The 25,908-nt window shown below is 47.6% G+C and overlaps 1 protein-coding gene and 1 non-coding gene across 5 annotated transcripts in view; both read right to left on the bottom strand.

Annotated features, from left to right (window-relative positions):
- ABTB3 (ankyrin repeat and BTB domain containing 3) overlaps positions 1-25,908 on the bottom strand; it is a 349,042-nt gene that overhangs the window by 271,921 nt on the left and 51,213 nt on the right. The window lies entirely within an intron of this gene.
- Positions 20,754-20,836, bottom strand: LOC118144679 (small nucleolar RNA SNORD74). The gene has a single exon (XR_004729429.2). It is a non-coding gene; the product is annotated as a small nucleolar RNA SNORD74 (small nucleolar RNA).

The following is a 25,908-nucleotide window of genomic DNA, read 5'->3' as shown; positions in this document are numbered from 1 at the left end:
TCTTATAGCACCTAAGGAGCGTGGCCGACTTGGGAGGCCATGGAAATTGCAGAAAGACCCTCTGACTGAGTGGGTAGAAGCACTGTCCTGAGGAGAGGGTGCACGTGATTGGGAAAATGCTTGGACACGGTTGGAACAGATGGTGCACCTCTAACCCTGCATGGAGTAGATGCTCAGTAAACATGTTTAACAAAACTAGGGTGAAGCTACTGGCTAGGGGGCACACACAGCACAGGGGAGTGCGTGGGGGGACTCCTAGAGGGAATAAGTTGTGTGTCAGGACCATAGGCAGTTCAACGGCATTCATTTCCTCATCTGAGCCTCAAGTGTTCTTAAAGCAGTGAGGCTGTACTCACTTACCAGGGAGGCCAAGATCAGCATGGACAGGGATTCTGGTGCTGGGAGGAAATACTAACAAAAGTACCTAGCCTAGACCCCTTGACAATGTTAGCAGAGGATCTAAATACCAAACCAGGAAACCAAGGTAGAAATACTGGTGTATGAAACAGGTCGACCCAGTAGCAGTGGGGCAGAGAATGAAGCTTAGTATACATGCAGGTGGGTGTTTGGGGCTTCAATCAGGTGAGGATCAAAGGAGCACTTCCTGATGCCACCCGCTGATGAGGTTGGGCAGCTGACCAGCTGCCTTGGTCAGAGACAGGACTAGGCCAGGTAAGCAGGTGGCCGTGCTCAGGGTTCCATGGAGAGACCAGAAGAGAGGGAGAAAAACAGGTGAGAACAAGGACCCCTGGGAAACCTAAGGCCTCTGTCCAGTGCAACCCCTGCAGGGCTGCAGCTGGCCTGCTGGGAGTCACAGGCCACCCAGAGGGAAGCCCCGGCCTGCTTCTACTTGTGGAGGTAATCATATTTTTGATGATGATTATGATAATGGTGAGGAGGAGGAAGACAACAGCTATCATCCACTGACAGCTTGCCTGTGCCAGGCATTGTTCTAAATGCTTTATGGCATCAACTTATTTAAATAGCACAACAGCCCTATGAGGAAAATATTATTATCTTGCAGAGGAAGAAACTGAGGCACAAAGAGGTCAAGTAACACAGCTGGTAACTGTTAGAGCTGGGATATGAACCCTTGCCATTTGGCCTTAAAGCCCATGCTCCAAAGAGTCAGGCTATAAAAACAGCCCACAGTTAAATAGCACTTTAACGTTCATAAAAGCCCATCTGCATTCATCTTCTCATTTGAGCCTCAAGTGATCTTAAAGCAGTAGTGCCATTCCCACTGTTACGAGCGAGGCCAAGATCAGAAAGGACAGAGATTTTGGTGCCAGGAGGAAGTACTAATGAAAGTACCTTTTACCAGGAAGGTTTGCTAAAGGAAATCAAACCTTAATGATGAAAAAGCCATGTCTTTATAGTTCTTCATTTGACTGAGGAACTCTCTTATCTATTACTCTGTGACACTGGGTAAGCTGACTTATTCTCTTGAAGCCTGTTTCCCCCTCTGTCAAATGGTCCGACAAGGGCAATCTCCAAGGACAACTGGAAGAATTATGCATGATGTGTGCACGTTGCCTGGGGAAACCTGTTTGGGAGATGATTGGTGGTCCCTGAGGAAGTATCCATGTGGAAACTCTTTGCAGGAGGGTTTGATGGAGCAGTTGGTTAAGGACCTGGCTTTGGAGTTAGGTGGTCATGGGTGGGAGTCCAGGCACTGCTGGCTATGCTATGTTAAGGAAGTTAATTCACCTCTCTGCACCGTCTTTATCATTCTTTCTACAAACATTTACTGAGAGCCTACTGCGACACAGGCACCATGACAGGTGTGCTTCTGTAAAGTGGGGTGGACTGTGGTGAGGACTGAATGACATCACCCCCGTGGAGGCCATCGCACAGTGCCTGGCTGTGGTCAGTGCCCCTGGGCAGCTGCTGTGAGTTCCAGAGCTCAGTGCCCATCAGTTAACAGGGCTCTTTATCTTCTGGTTGCTGTGCAGTGCAGGAGGTGAAGGGAGGCTTTGGATTCCTATAGATTTTCATTTCCCTGGCTCTCCCTGGCACACCCCACCCCCACCCCAAAGTGCCTCTGCCTGATACATGAAGCGAGATCCAAAGATCACTTTCCTGCCTACCTCAGCCTTCCTACTAGAAAGCACAGAGCGATACTTCCCGTGACCTCATTAGAAAACTAGAAAAGATTTATTTTTAAGACAGGAGGTGATGATTGCAGTTTGCAGAGCAGAGTTCCCCTCCCTGCCTGAGCACCCCCAAGGCCCTTCATGGATGCATTTCCTGAGTAACCTACGTATAAATCGCTGGCTTCTTCAGCAGTGGCTACAGAAGCACCAACAGAGGTCCTGCACCGGGCATGGCCTGCACACCTGCCTCCTCTCTTCACCTCGCCAGTGGTGGTTCTACTCCAAGACTCACCCTGAGGGAGCCAGCCTGCTGCACACCTTCCCATCCCTCACTTTCTGCAGCCTTCAGTGTGTGTCCACTGTGAGTCTGCAGGGGGCGCTTCTGCAGGGCAGGAGAGCTTCCCCAAGTCAGAGAAACTCTTTCCACAATCCTCAGAAAAGATGAATACAGCAGCCCGCTGTTTTACTTCATTTTAGTAAACATGTATTAATTAAGTGCCAACTGTGTACACAACACCAGGCTTAGTTCAGCAATGGATGTGATTCCCCACCTCACAGAGCCTACAGTTGTGTAGAGGAGGTGGGCTTTCATTGCAAATTTTTCATTGCAAATGATTGCTACGGAAACATGGAGTCCTACTGAAGGGAAGAACAGAAATGGAATTCGGTCAAAGATGGCCCTTCTGAGGGAGTGAGGCTGACATTGAGAGACGAGTCAGGGTTAGGCCGGCAAAGAGAGGGTCCCACTCTGAAAGACGAGAATGAACAAAGGCTCAGTGATAAGAATGATCTGGGCCCAGATGCAGAACAGAATGACCTGCGTGGCTGGAGGTGAATGAGAAGCAGAGGCAGGGAGGGATAGGCAGGGCCAGATCACAGAGTGTCTAGTGTGCCATGGCAAGGGGTCTGGGTTGTTCTAACTACCTTCCTCTAAGGGGCCTGGGTCAGATCCCCAGGAACAATTAGGAGCAGTTAGGAGAGGGTCCCTGTGAAGGAAGGAGATTAAAAACACAAAAGCACTGGGCTCTATTTCCAGGAAAACAGCTTGACAGGTGGAGAGCGGGGAAGCCCAAAGAAGCTAACCCACGGGATGGACCCCAGCCTGCTGTGATGCCCAGGAAGGCAGTGATGCCCAGAGAAAGGGGTCCTCTCCTTGTCATGGTGGGCATTTGTTAGGCACTTACTGTGTGCTATGCGCAGGTCTGGACAGCATCCATTCACTCACAAACAGCCGCCAGTGTTGGTATTGCCAGTCTGTTTACAGGTGAGAAAACCGGAGCTCAGAGACAGTAACTTGCCTTCAATCGCACAGCTAACAAGAGCAGAACCCAGATCCAAAGTTACAAGATCCAGTTCCAGAAGCTGAGCACCCTTTGTTGGTCCCAAGTGTTTCTGAGAAACTATTGAATACTATGCACCTTCTCCCTAGAAAATGCACACGTGCGCGCACATACACACACAATCCATCACACAGGCAAACACACACACCATCACACACACATGTAAACACACACATCCCATCACACATGCACAAGCACACACACCCCAACTCACACACATGAACACACACACACCATCACACACACCCTATCACACACACGTAAACACACATACCCCATCACACATGCACAAGCACACACACCCCATCTCACACACATGAACACACACACCATCTGACACACCCATGAACATACACACACCATCACACACAAACACGCCATCACATACACACACACATCCCTATCACGCACAAACACATCCCATCACACACACCCCATCACACACAAACACCATCACACACATCACACAAACACCATCACACACACACATCACACACACCCCATCACACACACAAACACACACATACTCCATCATACACACACCCCATCACACACACATGTAAACAAACACAAACACCCCATCACACATGCACAAGCACACACACCCCCTCTGACACACCCATGAACATACACCATCACACACACCCATCACACACACATACAAACACTCCATCACACACACACACATCATACACATATGCCCCATCACACATACCCATCACAAACACACACACCCTATCACACACACACCCCATCACACATACACATACACACCCCATCACACACACACAAGCACATACATACCCCATCACACACACACACCCCATCACACAAACACACATACACACCTCATCACACACACACAGCTAATCACACACACACAAACACACATCCTCCATCACATACACACACCCATCACACACACACACACACACCATCACACATACTCAAACAAAAGCACACACCCCATCACACAGAGGTGCAGGAGCCTCGGAGGCCTCTATGAAGCAGAGCCCTGAACCTTGGGCTAAGAATGCCTGGCTAAGGAGCCACTACCAGCATGCAGACTGGCATTCACGAGATTGACACTCAAGACCTCTGCAGCCAAAACTGTCAAACTAGGTTATTTTCTCTTTTTATGAAAAGAAGACACTGGCTTAGACAGAGAAGACCTAGGTTAAAGTCTGGGGTCCACATGTGTGCTCTTGGGGAATTCATTTTGTCTCTCTCAGTCTTGAGGTCTCTACCTGTGGAATCCAGATGATCATGACTTTACTTCAGAAGACAGTAGGTGGGGAGGTAGAAGGACAAAATGTGTTTGTTAGTCACTGTTATGCTCATTCCCTCTACAAGTGCTCTGTGTTTTGGCCAAGGTAGTTTACCCACAGATCCTCCAAAAGTGCCCCCCAAATCAGCCTCCCTTACAAGAGGTGGTCAGGCCTGATGATTAGGATCCCAACTGTGGTGCCACAAGGCACATAATTGGAATCCGAATCCAGCTCCACACTTTACATACGTGAGAACTCAGACAGCACACCTAACCCCTCTGTGCCCCAGCTTCCTCATCTATAAAGTGGCAATAATGATGGTGCCCAACTCACTGGATTGCCTGAGGGTTCAATAAATTATTTCATTTTTATTTATTTTTTTTATTTTTGAGCCAGAGTCTTGCTCTGTCACCCAGGCTGGAGTGTAGTGGTGCAATCTTGGCTCACTGCAACCTCCGTCTCCCGGGTTCAAGCAGTTCTTCTGCCTCAGCTTCCCAAGAGCTTAGATTACAGGTGTACGCCACCATGGCTGGCTAATTTTTGCATTTTTAGTAAAGACTGAGTTTTGCCATATTGGCCAGGCTGGTCTCAAACTCCCAACCTCAGGTGATCCACCCACCTTGGCCTCCCAAAGTGTTGGGAGTACAGGTGTGAGCCACTGTACCTGGCTGAGTTCAATAAATTAATTCGTTGAAAGTACTTTACAGCCTTGTGGAGCCATGGCATGTGTTATGTAAGTTAAACTATTACCACTCCTCAGACCTTTTTCCAAATTCTAATATATTTTTTTCCAATTGTTTTTTTAAATCCCACTTTCTCTGAAGAACAGCCCGTGAGGTCGTCAGTCTGTGGCCTCCCCCTCCACCCTCGGTAATACTATGTCAGCACTAACCAGTATTGTTGGCTTTATCTTTTCCTGTTTACCTGTCTTCTCCTTGCAATCAAGTTCTCTGAGGGCAGAAACCAGGACTGACACTGCCTCCTACCTCTTCCTAGAACCTGGTACATCTTGATAATTCAGTGAGTACTTATTGGCTTGTTTAATAAGATTTGATTGAAAGTGGCAAGCAGACACAAATGCGTACCACCTTCCCCAAAGAGAGGATGTCATAGAGGAAACCGCATAGGCTTTGGAATCAGGCTAACCTGTCAGAATCCAGGCTCCCCAACTCACAGGCTAGGTAGCCTTGGGCAAGTTATTAAACTTCTAAGGCTATTCTCTCATCCATGAAAAGAAGATAATATTAGTTTCCTCCTAGGATTGGTGGGAGCATCAAATACAATAAGATATGGTATAGGTAAACTACACAATAGGTGCTTTTTAAAAAACTCACATAGGTTCATTGCCCATGAGCTGTGTAGAAGAAGTCTCACTGTGGTAGCTGATCTCCAAAGAGGATCCCAAATGGACCACCCTTCTCAGTGCCATGCCCTTGTTTAGTCTCCTTCCACACTGAAATCTAGACAGAACTTTGGCCAGAAAATCAGACATGGCAGCTTCTGCTTTTGAGCTGTTGGAAGCCCCGAATACCATGTAAGAAGTCCAATTAACATGCTGAAAGACCACGCAAGAGAGAACACATGCAAAGACATCATGGAAAGGCTTTGGGAAGAGGAAGTAGCTATGTATTAGGGAAGGGGAATGGACAGACAAATACACCTGCACAGACAGACACACATACACACACACACACACACACACACACGCCCCAGTATCCCACCTGACCTCACTTGCAACCATCTCCCACCAAGGCACCAGATACATCAGTGAGTCATCCTAGATGTTCCAGTCCAATAGAGCCCCTCAGGAGTCTGCAGCCCCGGCTGACATTGTTGGAGCAGAAGAACCACCCAGCTGAGCTCAGTCAACACGCAGAATTTGTGGGATAAGAGGGTTGTTGTTTTAAGTTACTGTTTGGGGTGATATGTTTCACATACATTAATAACTAAAATAGTCACTTTAACAGGAGTGTTGGAGGAGGTCTAATCCAGAAAGTTGAGTTGCCATGCCTAAATTTGAGTTGTGATCTAAACAGATTCTTGTTAGGGAGCAGAATGTCACTGTGGGGAACTGTGTGGGCTCAAATGTTGGACTGTCTGGCTCTATCATTTATAAGCTCTATCATTTATAATCCGTGGAGAGTATTCCTGCTTATACCTCAGTTTTCCAACCTGTAAACTAAGATGATAGGGCTGTTGTGAGCTTAAATGAGATAAAGCATGCAATATGCCTAGTATATAAGCATTAAAAATGTTTATTATGGGGAGACACTAGAGAAAGTAGGTGGTTACAGCCTGACTCACCTTGCTCCTTTAAAGAGTTTTTGTTTAATTTTTTAAAATTTCTCAAACATTGTTGCAAATTTCTTAAGGTGAATCCCATAGCCTCTGGCTCCATTTTCCAACCTCAAATATTCAAAATAACCTTGTGATCTTTAAAGTATAGAGGTGCAGTCCCAATTACACAGGTTAACACCCACCTGCAGCTCATATCTTTTCCTTGAAAAGGGAAATTAAAAAGTTGAACTCTGATTTTTAATGCCGGTTCACTCCAAAACGAAAAAATGTAAACTTGATGCTTTTCCTCCAAGGAATAGAGAACGCAAAATCTGAGCAAACCCACTTGAGCTTTGTTAAATTAATGTACCCATGGAAGAGTTGAAGAGAAACGCCTGGCTCCTGATAACCATTACCATCATTACCAACTTGACCATGTTCATTATATTTCCTATGTGCCAGACATCGTGCAAACCCTTTACATCTATTAGCAGAGCCCTGGATCATTTCAGAATACAAAGGGCAGGGAAGAAAGGAACACCCAACAGAGACCTGCTGGTGCTGTGCAGATGCCACTGGCCAGGCCCCTGCTGGGCCTTCAAGGGGTCCAGGATGGCTGGCCCAGGTTTCCAGTAGGAGGAAAGGAAGGGACAGGAGAGAGGAGGAGAGAAGAAGAAAGGGTAGGACAAGGAGGGGAAGGGAGAGGAAAAGGAAGATAAAGAGGAGGAAGAGGGCAGGAGAGGATGAGAAGGAGAGGAAAAGGAGGGGGAAGAGGAGAAAATGATAGAAAGAGAAGAAAGGGGGAGAAAGAGATGAGAGGAAAAGGAGGAAGAGGCTGCAGATAATAAAGAATAGAAGAAAGAATAGGAGGAGGAGGAGAAAGAGAAGAAAAGAGAAGGCAGACAAGGGATAAATAAAAAAGGTCAAGTGCAGTGGCTCACACCTGTAATCCCAGCACTTTGGGAGGTCGAAGTGGGGAGATCGCCTGAGATCAAGAGTTTGAGACCAGCCTGGGCAACATGGTGAAACCTCATCTCTACTAAAAATACAAAACTTGGCAGGTATGGTGGCACATGCCTGTAATCCCAGCTATAGGGAACCTGAGACAGGAGAATCACTTGAACCTGAGAGGCAGAGTTTGCAGTGAGCCAAGATCACACCAGCACACTCCAGCCTGGGCAACACAGTGAGACTCTGTCTCAAAAAAAAAAAAAAAAGAAGAGGAGGAGAAAAAGCAAGGAGGAGAGGAAGAGAGGAAGAGAAGGAGAGAAAGAGAAGAAGGAGAAGGAGGAAGACAAGGGAGAAAGAATCCTAAAATTATTTGGTGGAATAAGGACCAAACCCATGAAAAAGTCAGCAAAGCTCCTGTCTGAGACGTGTGTTTATATTGGGGCTAGACTTGAATTAATTGCACAAAAACTACCAAGTCCCAGATGGCAGGAGCAGGTGTCCTTGGCTGTTCTGAAGAAAGAGTCACTGCTATGGCCTGGTGGTCTAGGAAGTTCCCAGGGATGAGATATACTTAACCTAGCATGCTGCCTGGCACAGAGCAATTACTTTAAGATACCATTCAACAAATGAATGAATAAACTCAAAAGTGAGACACCTACTCTGCCCCACTTCTTTGCAGTACCTGGAACACTTGTTACCATATCAATATTACATCTGGTGATTTGTTTAACATCTGTCTTCCCCACTGAACACTCATCTATAAGCTGGCAAAGACTCTGCCTGGATTGTCACTGCTGAGCCCTCAGCACCTAGCCCAGCACTTGACACATAGTAGTCCCTCAACAAAAATTCACTGACTTAGGCGTAGGCTGATCCAGGAAACAGACTGCCTACTACCAAGAGGGACAGAAGAGACTTACCTGCAGATACAGGCTCAAGGGGGTGGGAATGTTTAAAGTGGGTTTAGAATGCAGCTGACTGGCTGGGCGTAGTGGCTCACACCTATAATCCCAGCATTTTGGGAGGCTGAGGCAGGTTGGATTACCTGAGGTCAGGAGTTCAAGACCAGCCTGAGCAAGATGTTGAAACCCCCGTTTCTACTAAAAATACAAAGAATAGCTGGGCTTGGTAGCAGGTGCCTGTAATCCCAGATACTCAGGAGGCTGGGGCAGGAGACTTGCTCAAACATAGGAGGTGGAGGTTGCAGTGAGCCAAGATTTCGCCACCGCACTCCAGCCTGGGTGACAAGAGTAAAAGTCTGTCTCAAAAAAAAAAAAAAAGAACTGAATGTCTGATCAACACCAAATTCTTGCAAGCATGCGTGTGCGCGCTCTCTCTCTCTCTCTCTCTCTCTCTCTCTCTCTCTCTCTCTCTCTCTCCATTTCCTTCGACTTCTCGGCCTCCCACCCAGGGAAGCCCAGGCTGCTGTGACATATCAAGGACATCACCATGACATGACATAATTAGAAAGCTGTCTCTGGCAGCTGCAGGAAAAGGATGTAGCAGAGAAAGGCTGAGCAAAACCAAGCAGCCAGCCGCTCAGGGACACCCACCCTGGTCTAACAAAGGCCAAGGGAATGATCAGTCAAGGCTTAGGCTCACTAGGCACAGGCTGACTCAGGACAGAATGGGAGGCAGGTGCTCTTTTAGCTCTAGAAAAGTCACCCAAATCCCTGCAGAGCCTGAGATGCCTCGCTCAGGCCAACGTCATCATCCCAGTGTTAATAAAACACCTTCCCCTATGTACTGCTTTACATTTATAAATGGCCTTTATGTACACGATCTCATTTGAAGAGTCATTCCCATTCTGTAACACAAATTTGTCAAGCATCTACTATACGCCAAACTCTATGTGATGCACTGGGAATGTAGCTACAGACAAGACAGCAAGATGCCTGCCCTCACTGGGGCATGTAAGGATGGTTACTGGTCAATAATCCCATGAGAAAATATCTACTGACAACTGATTCATGATGAGGGAGGGGGATATGGTCTTCTACAGTCCTGTCAGAGTGAATAACTATGAACTAGCCCCGATAGGTAGGTAGGATTATTGACTGAGGCCTGAAGGAGGAATGGAGTCTACTAGATAAAAGGTACAGAGGTGGGGAAGAGGATTCCAGCAGAGGGAAGAGCCAGTGCAAAGGCCCTGAGGCAGGAGAGAAAAGCAGTGAGACCTAGAAATAAGGTAAGTCTAGTAAGGCCTCATTTTTACAGATGAGGAACTAAAACCCAGAGAAAACTGGGTCAAGATCACACAGCAGGAGCTAGACCAGAACTCAGACTTCTCATTCAAACCCCTTGTGAAACTCCACCCAATCCTCAAAGTTCCAGGGTCCCCTTTCCCAGGCCTGCTGTGGTCCTGGCTCAGGCCAGGCCAGGCATGTCAGTGAGGATGGCAGGAGGGTAGGGGCAGGGCTGTTCTCACAAAGCCTTCCAGGCCAGCGAGGAGCAGGAAATGCCAGAGAATGCCCCTTCTCTTAAGATTGCCCCAACAGGGCTTGGGGAGGGTGCACATGGCTGCTGGGCCCCATTAGCCATCATGCTGGCAGAGTTGCTATGATTGGCAGCTCTGGGGGGCCTGGGCAAGGACCTAGGTGTGAGCTTTTCCAAGGAACATCTCAACCCTGCCAGGAAGAGCACTGCTGAGTCAGCAAGCACCACACCTCGGGAAGGCTTCTGGGAACCTCGCCCCAGCTGGCAGGAAGGAAGGACAGGCCACCCACCCCCACCTCTCCAATCCTGATGATGCCAGTTAAGTCAGCCTGACATCAATTACAATCAAATAAGTAATATTTGTCATGTAATGGGAGACTACCAGACACTGCTGTAAGCAGGCAATGCAAAGGTGTGTAGGTCAACAGTTTGTCACTCAGATCCCTTGGGTGTGTTAACTTACACATCTTTGCATTGCCTGCTTACAGCAGCTCCCAACACCTTGCTTTATTTTCATCACAGCACTCATCGCTGCTGGAAAGTATTCCATGTGGTGACTTGTCTACAGTCTGCCCAGCCCACAAGAAGGCAAACTCCATGAGGACGGAGCCTGTCCATGTCCATCTTCTCACTGCTGTAACTGCAGCACCTGTCCCTTATTCAATACATAATTGTGGGATGAGGAGATAATAAAAAGAATGAATGAATGACTGCCTCCAAGGAAAGAAGATAGATCAGGCTTCTTCTCATTGCTCAGTGAGTGGGCATCAGAGTCTAAATCCAGTCCAGGTAGAAGTGCTGAACTAAGTCCTAGTATAAGGATGGGCAAAAATGCAAGCACGTGATGGATACACAGAAGAAAAAGCTACATGACATAGTGTGGAAGGGCTGAGAATGCCAGAAAGTCCAAACTATTGCCTTGTTTCTGGTTAAAACCCCTGATTCCAGAGTGATTTTTAAAAAATTGCTCAGTCAGCAATGTCTCCTGCAGCGGAAGCTGCAGGGATCCTTGCAAGCCCTGCCTGCAGTTCAAGGCCCTCCTGCTGCGTCTCTTCCCAAGAACTGTCAGCCTAAAGAAGGCCTCTCTCAAGGTCACACCCGCTCCTGGGACAGCTGGATCCAATGACTAGTTGGTGTGGAGGTACAAAGACCTGGCCCCCTTGTCTGGACTGAGGACAACTCTGGAGAGCTATTCCCAGGGAATGGGCTGAGTTGTGAGTATATCACAGCTCAACTTCTCTCTCTGCCCAATTCTGCATCCCTGAGTTAACCCCAGGGGTAATCTCCAATTAATCTCTTTATCAGGAAACTCAACCTATGACACCTGCCTAGATGCGCTTAGGGAACAAAGAAACCCAACCAGGGTCTCCATTCTGGGCCAGCGCCACTGGCTCTCTCAGCTAACGTGTTTTTCCTTCTGCTGGTATTTGGGGAGGCTTTTTGTTCCTTGTTAGAAATGGTCACATTCGTCAGCCAGGCATGGTGGCTCACACCTGTAATCCCAGCACTTTGGGAGGCCAAGGCAGGCGGATCACAAGGTCAAGAGATCGAGACCATCCCGGCCAACATTGCGAAACCCCATCTCTACTAAAAATACAAAAATTAGCTGGGTCTGGTGGCGGACGCCTGTAGTCCCAGCTACTCGGGAGGCTGAGACAGGAGAATCACTTGAACCCAGGAGACAGATGTTGCCGTGAGCTGAGATCGCACCACTGCACTCCAGCCTGGCAACAGACTCTGTCTCAAAATAAAAAAAAAAAGAAATGGTCACGTGCTGGTTAAGGACATTATTGGCTGTGGAGCCAGGCTGCTTGACTTGGAACCCCAGCCACGCCTCTCCTAGCTACATGGCTCTAAGCAGGTCTTTTCTGCTTATTTCTAAAATCTGTTTCTACCTCCCTGAATGTTGAGAATCACACACATCAACACATAGGAAATCTTTGGAACATGACTTGGTACTCAGCAAATGTCCCAGACATGTGAGTTCTCAGCTACTGCCATTTTTTGCAAGGAGTATGCTTGTTTCCTCACTCCCATAGAGACTGCAGGTGTGTGGGTCTGTAGCCCAGCAAGCTCAGCACACCTGGGCCTCACACTCATTACTGGGTAGATGGATAGGTGGATGCCTGCACACCTGGACACTTGGAGCCATGCTTGGATGGGTGCTTTCTGGCTGTTCTATCTTACACAGTCCCCTTGAAGCTTTCAGAATGAAAGACCCTGAGCAGATGGAAGAACCTGTGATTGTCTGAACTGTCTGAAATTTGCTTATCACTAATTCCATTCACCTGGGGACACACTATTTCCATAAATCAGCCAACCACAATAGGTCCACCCAGGCGAAGCATAAAGATGACAATACTAATCATGTGTATTTATGCAGTGCCTTTGTTCTGCAAAGCTCCAAACAGTCACAATCATTATCTCATTAATCCTGCAACTATCTCTGAAAGGTAAAGCAGGGAACCGGCTCCCGTCCCCTTGAATAGGCAGGAAAGCAGCACTGAGAATAACTGCAAACACGTACTGATCACTTACTATGTGTTGGGCCCTATTCAAAGATTTTATAATGTTAACTCACTTAGTACTCTGTAAGCTAATTGCTATGATTATCCTCATTTTACAGAAGAGAAAACCAGAATCTAGAGAGGTTAAGGAATTTACCCAAGGTCACTTGGCTGGCAAGGAATGGAAGCAGGATTCCACCCCAGGCAGCCTGACTCTGGGACCTTCTGGCTTCATCTCTGCATGAGGCTGCCTCTCAAAACGTGGCATACACACAGACAACAGAGGCAAAGGCTGAAGTCAGGGCTGTGGGTGGAAGGCACCCAGTGGCCTCTGGCCAGTCAGACGTGCAGGGCAATGGGGAAGGCCTGTAGGAAGGCTGTGCACCCTAAATGTGGCACTCACTGGCTGGCCGATCTTGCCCCAAAACGAAGAGCTGCAAAGTAAGCGGCTGCAGTCATTTGGCTCTTAGCTGGAATGAGCTTCAGGGTGGGCCTTGATGTGGGGTCAGGGAGAACATAAGGGAACTGGAAGCAATGAAGGGTGAAGGTGCCATTGAGGAGGTGAAGGGACACAGCAGGGGCACCAGCAAGCCCATTTTTTTCTTCATATCAAGGACCCTCCCACCCTGCAATGAGTCCGGGAAGCAGCTACGAGGATCTTTTAAAAGGGGGTCAAATCCCATCACACATAGAAACCTCTAGTGGCTTTTGTCCCAAAACCCTTCCCTTCACAGACAAGCCCTGTGTGGCCAGGGCATGGCCCATCTTACCTAAAGCCTCCCTCCCCTGGGACCACTATATGGCAAACACACTCAATCTTGCAGGCCCTCAAAGGCACCCAAACTCATTCCAAGTATGTCACCTCCTCCAGGGGGCCCTTATGGAATGCCCCACCTGAGGGAGTCCCATCACCTTTATACATCCCCACTCTTGTTCTCTTCTTGGTCTTATTGCTGGCTGATTTGTTCTCGTTAATTTATTTCTTCACTTACTGTTTTTTTCTGCCCCAATTAGAATGCAAGCTCCCTGCCAGAGTGGTTTGGGTATGATTTGGTCACAACTGTATCTCCAGCCTGGAGACCACAGGGGGCTCAATAAACATTTGTTGAATGAATTATAATAAATTGCACATAGAGTAGTTATTACATGCCAAGAGCTATCTATCGCTCCTATTTACATAAATTAGCTCATTTAATCCTCCCAATACCCTGCTGAGGCTGATCCTATTATCATCCCCATTTTACAGATGAGGGAGCCGAGACAGGAGAGGTTAAATAACTGCAAAGTCACATAGCTGGCAAATGACAGAGCCAGGATGCAAATCCAGATATCCGGCTTCTTAGTCCCTGCTCCACACACCACACCGCGCTGCAGTCGGAATGGTTCTCCTGCCCTTAGGATACAACCCCAACTCCTAAAGACAACTTGGAAGCTTTTGATGAACAGCTCTAAGCTCCTTTCCAGCCTCTTCGGTTGCCGTTAATTCCCTGACACTGCCCAGCTCTGAGGAAGACTCTGCCCTCTCTTGCCTCTTGCCATTTGCCCTTGCTGTTCCCACCTGGAGTTCTCCTTTCTTGGCCAACTCCTTTCTCACCCTTTGGGTGCCAGCACAGGCACCCTTCATAAGGAAGCCCCTTTGCATGCCTGAGGCTGGATCAGATGCCCACTTGGCAACCCCAGATCACTCTGTACTTGCCCTAATCCTGTACACAGCTCACTCTTGTGGGGCATGTGTGTTCACCTGTCTGCAGAGGCTCCACACCCATTCATTTGTTTCAACAAATACTTAGCACATGCCCCCTCAGTGCCCAGACTGCACTTCTAGGTGCTGGGGTGACAGTAGTGGGCAAACACAAGTCTCCACCTATGCAGAGCTACCTTTCTAGTAGAGGAAACAGACCATAAACAAAAATGCAATATAATATCAGGGAGAATGATGACGACAAAGGCAGAATAGAGAAAAGAGAGTCATGATGGGGGGGTGGGTATGGTAGACAGAATGGTCAGGAACAGCCATGCATTCATTAAACCAGTGGTCTCCAAACAGTTTTGATCACATTCCCCTACTATTCTTATGTATACCTTCCTGATATGTGACTATATCATTAATTATAGATTATATCAAACCTATAACTGAATATATATTAGAGACATATACATAGCATATATAACATTGTATCTACTACTATACTACTATATTATATAGCTTATTATAAAATGTACATAAAGTATATAAATACTAAAAGGATGAGAAAAAAAAGAAATGTTCTAGAACATTCTTCATGTCCCTTCACGCATATTCATGCATGTACCCTGTTTTGGAGGCTTGTGACAGAATGGCAGCTCAGCTCAGGGTTAAAAAGAAAAATGCAGACAAAGAAACAAAGCCACTCCCTGATTTTTGCTAATTATACTCAGGAGGCACCCCAAAATCATTTGTCTAATGACTCAGAGCATGGGGTTCAGTAGATACTAGGTAAGTCAGCCTTAGACAGGTCATTTCCTAATTCTGGGTGTCAGTTTTCCCATCTGTAAATATAGGGTGTGGTCCTCCTTGAGACCACACAGGGACAAAAATCTAGGTTCAGGTTCACCCAGCCTGTTCCCTGACCAAGAAGGGGCTAACTCAGTCATGGTGGGACATGCTGCCAAGTTCTGGCATGAGCAGGGCTTTCATCTGCTGGCGTTTTATTGATTTTTACTAGTTTACACGGAAGGAAAAGAATGCAAACAAAGAAACAAAGGCACTCCATCCCTAATCCCAGCAAATTACGCAGAGATTCAGGAGAGTAATGAAAACCATAAAGCAGGCTCTGAAGTAAGAGCTCCCAATCTTCCATAATCTTTGGTGATAAAACACAAAGCAGCAGGCCATGGACACCCATTCATAAATACTGGGTCTGTTTACCAGTGCTCAGTTGAGAACACTTTTGCTGGCGCTGAGAACCTACACTGCTGTACTGCACCCTGGGAGTTAAGGGCAGGTCTTTTAAGGGTCACAGATGAATCACAGCATGGTGCAATGCCAGGGCTCCAAGGGGCCTGAGAATCTGTTCTGCTGTAAGGTGTATAGATGGCTGCAGGACGGCTTCCCTCCTGAACTGCAGCCAGACACAACACTGCAAGGTGTTAAGGTGAATGTAAGCCCATTGTTCAGTTAAGGAACTTGAGCCCAGAGAAATCAACCTGTTTCAGAGTCATGGAGCAAGGAGTGGAGCCCAGACTCAAAGCCAAGGCTTCCTGGCAGCTTGCCCAACTGATGCTTGTTCTTCTGGAAGGCCCTGTAAGTTCCTCAAGGTTGAGTCAGCCGTTGTCATCTCTCTGTTTCCAACTGTCCCAGCACTAGATTTTGCTGCTTTGCTGGTAGTGGGTAATGATTAATACTGAGGAAGGAAGAAAAGGAGTGAGAGAGGACATGATGTGGGGGATATTCAATTTATAGCTGGTGGATTGGTCTGTTTTCATACTTTTATTAAGAAATACCCAAGACTGGGTAATTTATAAAGACAAAGAGGTTTAATGGATTCAGTGTTTCACATGGTTGGGGAGGCCTCACAATCATGGCGGAAGATGAAGGAGGAGCAAAGGCACATCTTACACGGCGGCAGGCAAGACGGCATGTGCAGGGGAACTGCCCTTTATAAAACCATCAGATCTCATGAAACACACTATCACAAGAAAAGCACGAGAAAAATCCACCCCCATGATTCAATTACCTCCCACAACATGTGGGAATTAAGGGAGCTACAATTCAAGATGAGAATTTGGGTGAGGACACAGCCAAACCATATCAGCTGGCCTACTAACACCAAGAGCAATGCCAACAACCATGACCATTTATGGAGCCATTGCTCTGCACCAGTTGGAGCAATGAGTGCTTTAAATGCAATGTCTCACCTACTTTCCAGCAACCCTACGGGAGTTCACTATTATCCCAATTACATAGAAGGGCAAAGGGAGGCTCAGAGATTTCAGTAAATTGTACAAGGTCATTCAGCAGGTACGCAGTAAATCCAGGATGTCAGCTTTGATGGCTTTGGTGCATAACCACTACCCCACACTGCCTGCTGCTGGGACCAAAAATCAGGCTTTTAAAATGCTTTGTGGCACTCTCTGCTACTCTGTGCTACAGGAGCAGGAGCAGCTCTCACATCAGAGACAGGCAGAATCTCAGTGACTCCTATTTTACAGCCTCCTGGGGAACCCCAATGCTTGCCCATAGGGCAGGGCATGCAGCCAAAGACCCATCGGGGGACATTTTCACAAGTAACAGGAGATTTATTCTTATTCGAAAAGACAGAAGGAGCCAGCACAGTTGTAGGTTTGGGCATGAACAGTCAGGACAGGATGTGAAAAGGGAAACAGGGAAGGTGAGCCAGTGTGTGGAGGCAGAACCAGACAGCTCAGGGGGAATGAGGGCCTGTAAGGAGACAAGATAGGAGCCAAAAAGATGAACAGGTGGGCTTCTCCAGGTAGAAGGGCACTAAGAGGTTGAGCCACATTGTTGGACAGCCCTAGCTCCCCTACTTACTTGCTACAAGACCTTGGACAAATTACCTATACTCCCAGAACCTCAGATCCTCATCAATACAATAGGATGATGCCTGTCTTATAGAGTAACTATAAGGATTAAATACCATAGTGTACATAAATTGCTTTAAGTGCAGGTCCTGCCATATGGTGAGTGCTCTAATGAATAGCAAGTTGTGGTGGCAGTGGTGCAGTCATTGCTAAATGATGTGCAAAGTAAGGGGATGAGCAGGGAAGATGCCAGGAGGAAGCAAACCCGTCATCCCACAATGTTTAAATGACTTGAGGTTAAGAGACCATGTCTGCATATAGCCAGGCCAAAGAAGGTGGTTAAGGGACATGCCCAAGGTTGAGTCACTAGTGTTTTCTGGACAGGGACCATGGCTGAATCATCTAATATTCCAGCCCTTGGCGTGGGCTTTACACAAAGGGAGCACTCCACCGGTTTTGTGAAATTTACGCATGGCTTGGTCTCCTGAAGTCTACAATGAGATTATGTTCCCCACTTTTCCCCTTTGTTTGGTTCCCTTTTACTTCCCGACCTGCTGATTCCTTTATCTTCTTCCCACACTTCTTGAGCATCATGTGTGTGTTGTGGCCCTTTTGGAAACTATGAGGGGATTAGAATGAGCCCGGGATGGGACTGTCACTGACGCAACCAGACTTAAACATTATTTGGCCACATTCCGCTGCCTTCCCAGAATAAGGTCTCCTTGTGCCTGTGTGGGCTGTGTGCAATGGCGATGCCATTTCTGCCTTTCTCATTCCCAAACCATCCGTCTTCAGCAGGCATTTGCCAAAAAAAAGACCATGGTGTGTGTTTACAGTAGCTCAGCAAAGAGTTATTCATCGAAGTAGAAACCATCACAACTCAGAACCACAATGAGGAGCTAGACTGACAGTCACCTCTAAGCACATAGTCATCTCCAGCACATCGGGCCCTCTGAGACCTAAGACAAGTCCACAGGGATCCAGGGAAGATGTCTCTGAGGCAAGTTGGGGTCCCCGAGGAGCAAATAAGGAGATGGAGTGAGCATAAGAGTAGTATACATGGTACTCATTCTCTCTCTCTCTGTCTCTCTCTCTCTCTCTCTCTGTCTCTCTCAGAAGTGCTCTTGGGCTCGACCCCAGTGGCAGGGAAAGGTAAGAAGCAAAACTGGACAGAGGGCGAAGTTAGACTGTGGTGCAGTTTCAAGAGAGACCTCAGCCCATTCTCGTCTAGGATGATGCTTCAGCGCCACCCTAAAGTGGTGTGGGGGGAACTTTTATACCCCTACATCAATCAGTCCCTAGATACCAGCTGCCTCGGGAGGGGGTGAGACTATGGTCCAGGGGCTCTCTCAAACAAGGTCAACCTCCAAAGGGGGCTGAGTGCTGAGAGCTGTGCCAGCAGCACTCCCCTCAGCTGTGGGGGAAGGCCCTTCACTCCTGAAGCGTCTGATCTGAGATGATCTGAGCAGTGCATCTCCATGTTTGAGACAGTTCAGGTAGTAGCCACTGACTCTTTTTCTCATTGAAGAGCAGAAAAACACATAGCAGTGATAAGATGTCAGGCTCTGGAGTCAGATGGGCCTGGGCTCAAATGGAGAATCTGCCCCTTATACCTCTGGGCCCCTCACCCGAACAACAGGGCTGCTGAGAGCACCTTGCACATTCAGTGTAATGGTTGTAGGGTTGACTAAAACAGCATGTGTACCTGGCATATAGTAATCACTCAATAAAAGGCAGCTCTGATCATTATTACATAATGCAGAATGAAGGAGAAAACTGTTTGCTTTGGGCCACAGCAGCAGTATTTCTCTCTCAGTCTTAGAGTGCAGCATAAATGCAAATTCATTCATTCATCCATTCATCAAATATATACTCAGGGCCTACAATTATGTGCTGGGAACAGTTCTGGGGACCAGAGATACAGTGGGGCAAAACAGAGAAAGTTGAGTGAAAGAAAAAAACCAAATATGTTTGTAACACACATCCTGTGAAGGAAAATATGGCTGGGCAAGAGGACAGAAGGGGATGGCTGGGGCGCAGGATGGTGAGGGAGGGAGAGAAAAGCATCTCCGAGGAGGCGAGCAAACACCAGACAGAAGTGAGGAAGAGCCACAGGGGTGTCTGAGGGACACTATCCCGGTAGAAAGAATTGCAAGGGCAAAGGCTGAAGCTGAGAGTTGCTGGTCTTATTCAAGGAATAGAAACAAGGGCCCTGGGCCTGGAGAGCCATGACCAAGAGATGGGGCACCGGGCAGTGGGCTGGAGAAGCAGCCCAGGCCAAGCAGGATGCTACAGCCTCAGGCGCGGCAGGAACCCTGGGTTCGACCCTGAGGTGATAGGAGGGAAGCCTCTGCAGGTCTGAATAGGAGACACAGCTGAAGGGTAGAGGATTCCAAGGGCAGGAAGAGAAGTCCATAAGGAAAAACTATCCAGCTGGGAAGAGGGAAGTGGAGGTGGGAGGGAAGGGATCACAGAAACCAAGTGGTAAGGAACCTCGGAAACCATCTGGCCCAGGTCTGGCCTCCAGAAGCTAAGGAATGAACATCACTGTTCTACAGACCAGGAACCTGAGCCCAGAGACTTCCAGCCACTTGCTAGGGCTCCACCGCCAGTGAGAAGCAGAAGGTTACCGGGCCCTGGTCTTCTCCCCAAGAGGTGCCCCACTGGCCCACGGGGAGGAGAGGGCTTTGGTTTTGTTGCTGTTGTTTCTTCTGTTATTTTATCTTTTTTTATTGATGATGTTGATGATGATGATGATGATGACTTTTGAGACCAGGTCTCACTCTGGTCCTTCACACTAGACTGCAGTGGCACAATCTCATCTCATTGCAGCCTCAATCTCCCAGGCTAAGGTGATCCTCCCACCTCAGCCTCCTGGGTAGCCAGGATTACAGACACATGTTACCACACCTGGCTAATTTTTTGTATTTTTAGTAGAGACAAGGTCTCGCTACGTTGCCCAGGGTGGTCTCAAACTTCTGGGCTCACGTGATCCTCCCACCTCAGCCTCCCAAAGTGCTGAGATTACAGACATGAGCCACTGCGCCCAGCCACTACTGTTATTTTAAAGGGAACCCCTAACACTTAGCACCTTAGTGTTTCCATTGCAGGGAGGTTCCTCAGTTCAGGAGTCTGCTTGCTAAATGTTTCCTCTGTGCTTCGTGTGACCGAAGGAGGCCAAAAAGACTTAACCTTTCCCCAAAGCCAGCTACTTCCTCCATCCCAAAGTATTCACTCAGGGCCCAAGAGAGAAAACACTCAAAGATCACAGGTGAGTTTGGGTACCGGAGCATGAGGAAAAATCAGATTATTCACTGTAGAGGAAAGCTGCTCCTAAATGGCTTTTTAATTAGTTTGTTTTTTCCATCAGAGCCCTTGGCATTCATCAACACTCTCAGATGTCCCTACCGACAGCGGCTTCCTCAAAGGCTGTTCCTAAATGTTTCAGCTGGATGGTGCCTCTAGGAAAAAATACGAGAAGATTCAGGGTCCATAAGCGAAGCCACTAGCTTGAACCCTTCGTCCTCTGCCCAGGGCCCAGAAAGCAAATGCTCCCCTGGGGTTCACTTTGTGGATATAAAGCATCACTTTCAGCAGGGCGGCCAAGCATCCTGGTCCCAGCGGATTGGGTGGAGCTACGGAGCTCACTTTGAAAAGGCCTGGAAGGATGAAAGTACTGAGGAAAAGGGTCTCCCCTGGCTCCAAAGTGCAAAGATTTGAAAAGCCAACTTTGAACTTGGTGTGGGAGGGTCCCAGCCTGGGAAGGGGACAACGGGAGAGAGGAGTGAGCCAGCCTCAAACCCAGCCTAGCAGGGCAGGGGAGAGATCCTGCCCAGCAGAAAATGGGAAATGTAGGTCAGACAACTAGGGCAGTTCTGAAGCCGGAACTGTGTCTGTTGCGAAGTCAGGCAGGGGCTGTAAGATGTAGGAAGTAGAAAAAGGAAAGGACCCAGCAGACCTCAAAGCCTCTGATTTGGAAAATGGAGCAGATGGGGGAGAACAAAAAGGCACTCCAACCAGACAGGAGGAGGGTACCGGGCACCGAGGCAGATGGAGGGGAGGCTGAGGTCTGCCCCCAGCCCCCTTCCCTACCTGCCCCCTTGCCCCACTGCAGGTAACGGACTAGAGATTCCAGAGTCCTCCCACCATGGAGACTCGGTGGGCTCAGCCTGGGAGGGCTCACGTAGGCCTCTGCCCAGGAGACACACTATTCCACTGGAAAGCCCTCTCCCCTCCCACGTGTCCCTAGCTCTCTGCATGGACTCCACTCCAGCACTGATCCTGTCTGACTTTTATTTGTTGGGCTGTACATTCAGTTTCCCCACAGGTATTTATGGAGCATGAATGGAAGGCACTAGGTTGGGGAAAGTGCAGGATGCTGAGACACCTGGGCTTTAGAGTCCGCCTCCATCACTTCCTGGCTGTGTGATGTTGGGCACATTCCTCCAGCTGACTCCATTTCAGTCGCTTTATCTATAAGATAGAGGCGCTTGAAGATGGGGATGCGGGATGAAGAGCTGGAAGGGCAAGTGGGGTCAGGTTAAGACCTATCACAGCTTCCATTTATTAAGTATCTACTACTGTGTGTCAAACTGTTTTAGATGCTTTATGGATATAATCTGTAAACCTCACAATCACCCCTCAAGGAGGGAATTGCTCCATCTGCACACACAGATGCAACAGTAAATGGGAGAAAACCAGTGCTCAGCACACAGTAGGAGTACCATCACCCAACGCAGAGTTCATTCATTCTCCCCACACATATTTGTGTTTGCTAGGGCTAATGTGCTTCTAGGGCAGTGGTTCTGAACCAGAAGTGATTCTGCTTCTCCCTGGGGGACATTTAGCAATGTCCGGAGGCATTCATTTGGAGGAGAGGGAATGTTGCTTAACCTCTTGCCATGCACAGGACAGCCCCTCACAACAAGAATTGTCTGGGCCAAAATGCCAATGGTGCTGAGATTACTAAACCCTGATCCCGGCACTGGGGAGACAGCAATGTGCCAAAGAGGCAATGCCCCTGCAGCTCACATCCCAGGGCAGGAGACAGATGATGAACAAAGACGATAACGAGTCAATGTCTACAGGTCCACTGGTTAAAAGTGCTACAAAAAATGATGTAAGAAAAGGAGGAAAGAGAATGATGGGGTCAGCAGGGACATAGGGGACATTTGAGAAGAGCCCTGAGAAAAGCAAGGGGGCGAAGCCGTGGCTGCCAGGTATGATGGACAGAGGCCCTGGGGCGGGTGTACCCACAAGTGTGGCAGGAAGTCCACGCAACTGAACTCAGTGAGCACAGAGGCAAACAGTTGCAGAGGAGGCCGGGGTTATTGTGCTGATTGAATCATGTGGACACCTTATGGCCCCCTTGGTAATACATACACTTCTTGAGGGCGCAGGCTCTATCCAACCTCTCAGTGCCACACACTTGCTGGAACTAAACTGAGAAAGACGCCAGGTTGAACTGAATTTCGGCTCGGGGAGGTGGTTTCCTGTATTATAAAATTTACATGAGACCTAACTATCCCTGCTTTGTTCTGGTTTGGGGCAGGAAATGGGCTTAAATGTACTGTCAGCTTGTATTCTACAATTGTTGCTTGGCTTTCATTCACATGTCACTGGGAAGGGAGTTGCAAGACCTAACACTGGTCCTGAATACAATTTTAACACTGTCCTCTTAGCCTTAATGAGAAGATATATCCATTCATTGATCCAACAAATAGGTATTAAAGACGACAACAGGACAGAATTGGGATGATGCAAAAGTAAATCAAACACCGATTCTTCTCTCAAGCAACTTACAGAAATATGTCTTCACTTTTTCAGATATAGGTCTTCATCTTTTTACCAAGTGAAGATACTTTGTAATACAGGGTACAAAGTACCTAACAGAATGAATCAAGAACTATGAAGAAGACCAGATGATTACCCACAAGGCAGGAGAGCAAACAGCTTACATCTCACATGCCAATTCTCATCAGTAGCAGCTGCCTAGAACTGTGTTGAAAGGGATCCTGAAGTCCCATCTGACCTCAGTGAGAAAAAGCGCTGTGCTCAATTACTTATGTCTGCCGTGATCAAAGAAGCCAAGTGGCAGAAGTACCAAGTATATTTGCCATCCAAGCTGAAATGGAGCTCGACTAAGTAGAAATGGAGCTTGAAGAGTGAATTATGGCTTTCCTCTTAACGTTTAACATAAAAATATAGCAAGTATACTGCACTATTAAGGTAGAAATGGAGGAAGAGTAAAAAACTCAATTTCATAATCTATCTTGAGCATACATTTATTTACCTCCTTAACTGAGAGAGGAAAGCAAAGAATCCTCTGCTAGTAAAGGAATAATTACAAAAGACTAGGCCAGACTTTACTGCTTAAAATCAGAGGGCACTGGCTCTGAAACAGGGCCCAGCTCTGGGCATCTGGGCTGAGGCCCCTCCCCAACCCAACCCCATACTTCTCCCCTAAAGCTTCATAGGAACCTGGCAGGAGAGAAGCTTAGTCTCAGCCTAGAACGAGATTTGCTATTCAAATCCTTCCTTCCCAGGGACTGGACAGACAATGTGAGCCTGTTGAGCAACAGGTCAGAGGCAGACTCCCTGAATCTCCTTTCTCTGCAATCTGTCAGCCTGGAAGAAGCAACCTAGAGATGGGATTTAGTCTCATTTTGACATGGCAAAGTTCCAGAATGATCTCCCTGCTTGCTAGTCAAGCTGGGATCAAGCCAGAGCCTGCACACAGATCCCGGGATCCAGAGAGGAATGAAATTGCTTTATTAACATCATAAGCTTGGGGGAAGGGAAGAGTGTTCTGATCTGCTATGCCAGCAGTAATTCAAAACACAGTCGAAAGGAAGAAGGAGAAGAGGGGTGGGTCAGGCCGATGCCCCCTGAAATAATCGCCCTCTGAGGGCTGCCATATAGGAGGAGGTAGTCACCCTTCTTGGAAAGTAACAGCCTTTCTTGACCCATGTACTGGGTCAAAAAGAACTCTTGGATCCTCCTGCCTAGCCTGACAACCCTTCAAGGCTCAGCAAAGAAGGTATCAGCACAGAGCTACAACCAAGGGATCAAAAGCTTAAGTCACAAAAGTGCAAAAAAAAAAAAAAATCCCTTTTTTGAAAGGCAGCCAAAGAAACACCTTCACAGAGCTGCCTTGCATGGCCTTTCAACCAAACTATTTCCAGCAGCACAGGCTCAGCAGCCCCACCAGGCCACCCAGCCGAGAGCACAGCTGCAGCACTTCCATGCTTCCCTCAAGCCTGTGACCCAGAGACTGTGCTTTGTCTTGATTTTATCTGTAGTTTTTCAGGGGAAAGGGCTGAGAGAGGAAGGGGAGCCAGGCAAAAATACTGTGCGTTCCCCTAAAGCCCATGTGAAGAAACAGCCAGGCAAAAGCCGCACTCTGAGGACTCGCCCAACATTCCTGGCTAAGCATCTACATCTACCTTTGCCTCCAAGCCTGTGGGCTGATTGGGTGACTGTGGAAGAGGAGAAAGTATGTGTCCCTGGACCTCTGCAGTGCCGATGGGAGTGGTGTCCATTGGTGGGAAGGCCAATGGGACGCTTCCATGAGCCCACATGGGTCATCATGGGGATACAGAAAGAGCTGAATAGAAGCCATGCATTAGAAGGTGACAAGAGGCAGTGACATTAGGGTCATCAGGAACAATGTGTTCCCAATTTACACCTACCTTGGTGAGGCCTGGGGAAAACCACTTGCTGTTAGAATGACTGTCTCCTGACAATGATCAAAGGGAAAATAACGTTTACTGAAAGCTATGCTTTTACATATATTCTAGCATTTAACTCTTATAGAATTCCTAGGAGATACATCTCATCATCCCTGTCTTACAGATGGAGAAACGGAGGCTCGGGGAGGTTGAAGAAGTCATTCAAGTTCACATGTCTGTAAGTGGTGGAGCCAGGACCAAGCCTGTGTTCCTCTGACCCCAAGTTTCATGTTAGTTTCATTACGCCTCCTCACCTCCCAGCATTACCGGAAATCATCAAGGTTCCCCTACTCAGAACACACCAGACAAATTCTGCCAAACAAAACTCATTCTGTTTTATTTCCTGAACAATAAGGTGCAGAGAGCTCAGAAGAGAATAGAAAGCTTAGAAAAAGGACCGAGAGCAGTGGTTCTGTAATCCCAGCACTTTGGGAGGCTGAGGCAGGAGGATCACAAGGTCAGAAGTTCAAGACAGAAAGGTCAGGAAAAAAAAAACCATGTTTGAAGCTAATTGATGATAAAAGCTGCATCTCACCTTGATGGGGAAAGGAATGGTCCTATATGTCAAGAAAATGGGCTCGCTAACTGAATCTGAATCCCTCTCAAATACGATATATAAAAGTAGACTCTAAGTGGACAAAAAACCTAAATGTGAAAGGAAAGCTATAATGCTAACAGAAGAAAGTGAAACAATATCTTTGTGAACTTAGGGCATGGAAAGTCCTCTTAATTAAAATCCCCAAGGCACAAACCAAAAAACAAAAAGAAAAAAATAGCTGGTA

The sequence above is a fragment of the Callithrix jacchus genome, chromosome 9 (assembly GCF_049354715.1).
Source record: "Callithrix jacchus isolate 240 chromosome 9, calJac240_pri, whole genome shotgun sequence".
In the NCBI taxonomy this organism is placed as follows: domain Eukaryota; kingdom Metazoa; phylum Chordata; class Mammalia; order Primates; family Cebidae; genus Callithrix; species Callithrix jacchus.
Note: the sequence above shows the minus strand (reverse complement) of the source record. Positions and strands in the feature narration are given on the sequence as shown.